Here is a 4,402-nt window from a genome sequence, read left to right as displayed (position 1 = left end):
CAAAACCCTGCTTGAACGAAACGTCCGAACGAAAATGCCGCGCAGAAGCAGAAGACGATGAAGAAAATCTCGACTACAGCGCCACAAGTTCCAGCGACCGTCACTTTAGCAACCTCGCAGTGGCAGAGCTGCGAAACTTACTTTGTATCGAGTGGCTAAAGTGGATTGTGAGAAACACAAGAAATTAAAAGTAGAACAAGAAAAGTTAGTGACGCAAAAAAAAAAACACACAAAACAACTTGAACACAAACGCATATGGTGCTGCCATCTCTTGCAATGCGGTTAATGCATCAAACTGCAATAACGCAACTGGTGCTGCCATTTCTTGCGATGCGGTTAATGCATCAACTGCAATAACGCAGCTGGTGCTGCCATCTCTTGCCATGTGTTTAATCCATCAAACTGTTAGCCGTGCTTTAGCGTGACCTTTGAGATCGGTGAAACACGCTTCTGGCAACCTGTGAGGACATCGTTTAACGGTTTAACCATGTATTCATACTTAGTGAATGATTCATTTGTGCTTCATAGCAAATTTGTTTCAGAAAGTAGACAAAGGGTAGCTTTGTGAGCTTTGTAGTTTGATGTTAAAATGCCTAACGCTAACACTCATGCGTAAAGGTTTCGACGGGCTTGGTCGAATTAGGCACGCGGAGTACCGCCGGTACCGTGAACGTTGGGTACCGCTGCGGAATGCAGGTTCTGTGTCACTGGTGACCTGGAAAGACATCACAATTTTCTAACATTTGGCTCGCCGCGCTTTCGGGCTACGACAGGTGCAATCTCTAATCTCTTCCCTCGCTTTGACGATGTTGGTAGCATTTGGTGTGTTTGAATGGAAGGCAGGAGCTTGAATGTTGATATTTCGCCTTTCCGTTATTCTCGTTTAGGATGGCATATACTCAACACTTAGCTGCCAAACATCGCGAAAACTTATGTCCGTCTGGCCACAATGTTGTGTAGGGAAAAATTACGCTAACAGTTGTACTATAAACTATCGCCAAATACTAATTTAAAAGCATTTTGGACGTTGTGTTAACTAAAGATTGTGTGTAAAATCAGTGCCTCTTTGACCGAATTGGAAACCATTGAACGTTATTTAAATATTGCTTCAAAAAATGCATAGCAACCATCCTTGCAACTTGTGAATGGTGTACTGCCATATTGCGTGCAGTCCATCGACCAGGGTTGTATTCTCCAACCGTCTTTATCATGGGGAGCTTGGTTATGCCGAGGATCGTAAAGTGAGGCTGGCCTTGCTGACACCGTGAAACAACACTCACGCGCCGCGTACTCGTTACGTAGGTGCAATTTTTGGACCCCTGCAGGGGGGTATGCCGAACCATCCCAAAAATAGGGCGAGGCGAGTATGATGTAGCTCAAGACTGCATGAGTGAAGTGTTGAATACGTAATCGGGCCGCTAGAAGATAGTTCTAGAAAATAGTTTTTTTTTCAATGCTCGTGATGCTGACGCATACAGATAGGACGAGAGTTAAATCTAGCGTAATGATGTGCAAATAGCTTCAGTAGCACAAGAGACTCTTAAGCAGGAGCGCGAAAAACGCTGTACTGCGGTAGTGAGCAAGCAGCTTGTGAAGTCATTGAATGTCCTTTCATGAGTGAACAGTGTTCAACACGTAATCGGGGCCACTAGAAGATAGTTTCTTTCAATGATCTTGAAAAACGAAAAAAGGACTTCTGCCCGAGATGATATCCAAGGCATTGAAAAAGGTGAACAGCGGCATTGTTGAAAAAAAGAGCCCATCATTGAGTTCTGCCTGAGATGTTTCAACATCATTAGCCTGACTACACCCACTGCAGGGCAAAGGCCTCTCCCATGTCTCTCCAATTAACCGTTTTTTTTTTTTTTTGCCAGCTGTGGCTATCGTATCTCCGCAAACATAATCTCATTCGCCACCTAACTTTCTGCCACCCCCTGCTACGCTTACCTTTTCTTGGAATCCACTCAGTTACCCTTAAGAACCAGTGGTTATCTTGCCTTCAAATTACATGCCTTGCCCAAGCCCATTTTTTTCTCTTGATTTCAGCTATGACGTAATTAACCCGCATTTTTACCTCACCCGATCAGCCCGCTGCTGGTCTCTGAACGTTACACCTATCATTTTTCTTGCCATATAGCTCATTGCGTTGTCCTTAACCTAAGCTGAACTTTTTTCTTCGTTAGCCTCCACGTTTCTGCCCACAGGTGAATACTGGTAAGATACAGCTGTTGTACACTTTCCTCTTAAGGGATATTGGTAAACTACCATTCATGATCTGAGAGAACCTGCCATATTCTAGTTATTTCCCTCTCATGATCCGTATCAGCAGTCACTACCTGCCCTAAATAGATATATTCCCTTACCACTTCCAGCACCTCGCTACCAATTGTGAACTGCTGTTCCCTTACGAGACTGTAGAACATTTGGTTCTCTGCATGTTAATTTTTAGACCCACAATTCTGCTCTGCCTGTCCAACCCATTGATCATGCTTTGCAGTTCATCTCCTGATATGTGTAAGGCATATTAAAAGGTGAACTGCTTCACCCTTGACAATATAGCCTACCTTGAGTGGATGGGAAAACTGGTGTGCTGGCTGGTTAAATAAAAGAAACTGAAACAACTGATACACCAGCCATTGTCACATTGCTGGACGAACACATACGTGTGACATATAAAACCCTCTGCTGTGCACATCACAACTTTTCCTTGGGTATTCGATCACTGCCTGCAGGCATTAGAAGTGTCAGCAATTTCCTGCTGCGCTTCAAGTGCACTTATAGCAAAATGTAGTGTGCTGTGTGGCAGAGTATATTGGGATTAGAGTGAGTGTTAGGTGGCCCTAGCCTATGCAGTTGAGCAGTTTTAGCATCATTTACTGAAGTAGCTAACAATCTGCCTTGCAGTCTTTCAGTCTGTAAGAATAAAAAGTTAGAATCTAACTTGGTGTGCTTGAACCTGGCAATAAGCTTTACCCAGTGGCATTAATGTCATCATTTGTGCCACAGTCCATTGGCACGAAGAAGGAAGCTACGACGTGTGCTCAGTGCTTGAGCCTGGACTTCGAACAGAAATTACTGCCAACCTGAACGCTGTTGTATTCCATACTTTTCACAGCATACACTTGCGTGCGGTTACCCTTCTGATTCCAGGGCTCGGGTGACGCTTTCTAACAAGCGAGGTGATGCACTGCTGTGGAGGCAAATGCTATGAAAGGACAGAGTGCAGAGGCATAATTGTGCTCGTGATTGGCTGGTGACAGCTGCATCTTGCAACAGATTGTGATGACAGAATGCTGCTGCAATGAGGCAAGCAACAGATTGACAAGTAATACATCCATCCCCAAGAGAGGTACAAACGGAAGTGATCGGCTATCCTACATGTGGGGAGGAGGATAACAGGAGCAAAAGAAGGAAGGAAAGTCGAGTTCAGTTGTGTGAATGGAATGCATCTATGTAGTCCTTTGAGAGCTGTAAAAGCAAAGGACACCCACTGTGCTTGGGCCTATTAATCTCAATATTTGAGATTTCAGAGGTGCCTTGACCGTGTTGCTGGCCAACAAAGGTTGAGGCCATGGTGTCGGAATGTTGGCCTTGATTAGGCCTCCCTGAAAGGTATTTTAAGGAAATAAAAATGAACAAGCAAACAAGTGAACAAGAACACAGAAAGACAAGTTGATGCCAATATTAAGCAAGCTTATCATGAAAAAAAAATGTCTGCTTGTAACGAAATTTTCAAGCCCATAAAAAAAACACCAGAAACATTCATTGACCATTGATGGGCCCCAGCAATGGTCTCGCAATCCTTCTAACAGCGAAGGCCAACTAGCTCAAACAGAACTGCTATATACCTTGAATATATAGACGAATATCAGAGTTACTGCAAAATGTGGACTCCTCCATTTTAAAAACATTCTCTTGCAATCATTTTGTATGCTTGTCTTAAAGGGACACAGACAAAAACTTAGTGTAATGCTTATTCTTGGTAAAAATCTCTTTTTGCGGCCATGTTCAAGTTTGTTTGGCAGCAAAAGAAGCATTTATTCCTTAGAAAACTGTATTTAAGCATAGAACATTTTTTTCCCTGCCGTTCAATTCAAACTTGCAACGTCAATACTGAAAAGGACCGTGTGGTCAATGTTTGGAAGTGAATGGGAGTGTAGGCGAGCCTCAAAGATTCACATTTAAAAACGTTCATGATGTCACTTGTCACTGCTTGTGCAAATAGCTGATGACAGCAATTCTTGCATTTTATTTATTGGCCCTTTCTAAACTGTAAAGCTCCATTTTTGAGTGAACGTAGGCTGTCATTAGAACACAACGATCTTTCATTATGGGACTTTAGTTTGGTCTCAAGGTGCTTTTAACTTGACTCTACTGTCTTCTTGCAAAGGGTTTCAAACGC

General features: G+C 43.2%; 1 non-coding gene across 1 annotated transcript; it reads left to right on the top strand.

Moving 5' to 3' along the window:
• The first annotated feature begins 1,197 nt into the window (after positions 1-1,197).
• LOC144111555 (U4atac minor spliceosomal RNA) lies at positions 1,198-1,319 on the top strand. Its single transcript, XR_013310083.1, has one exon. It is a non-coding gene; the product is annotated as a U4atac minor spliceosomal RNA (small nuclear RNA).
• The last annotated feature ends 3,083 nt before the right edge of the window (positions 1,320-4,402 follow it).

The sequence above is a fragment of the Amblyomma americanum genome, chromosome 11 (assembly GCF_052857255.1).
Source record: "Amblyomma americanum isolate KBUSLIRL-KWMA chromosome 11, ASM5285725v1, whole genome shotgun sequence".
Classification (NCBI taxonomy): Eukaryota; Metazoa; Arthropoda; class Arachnida; order Ixodida; family Ixodidae; genus Amblyomma; species Amblyomma americanum.
Note: the sequence above shows the minus strand (reverse complement) of the source record. Positions and strands in the feature narration are given on the sequence as shown.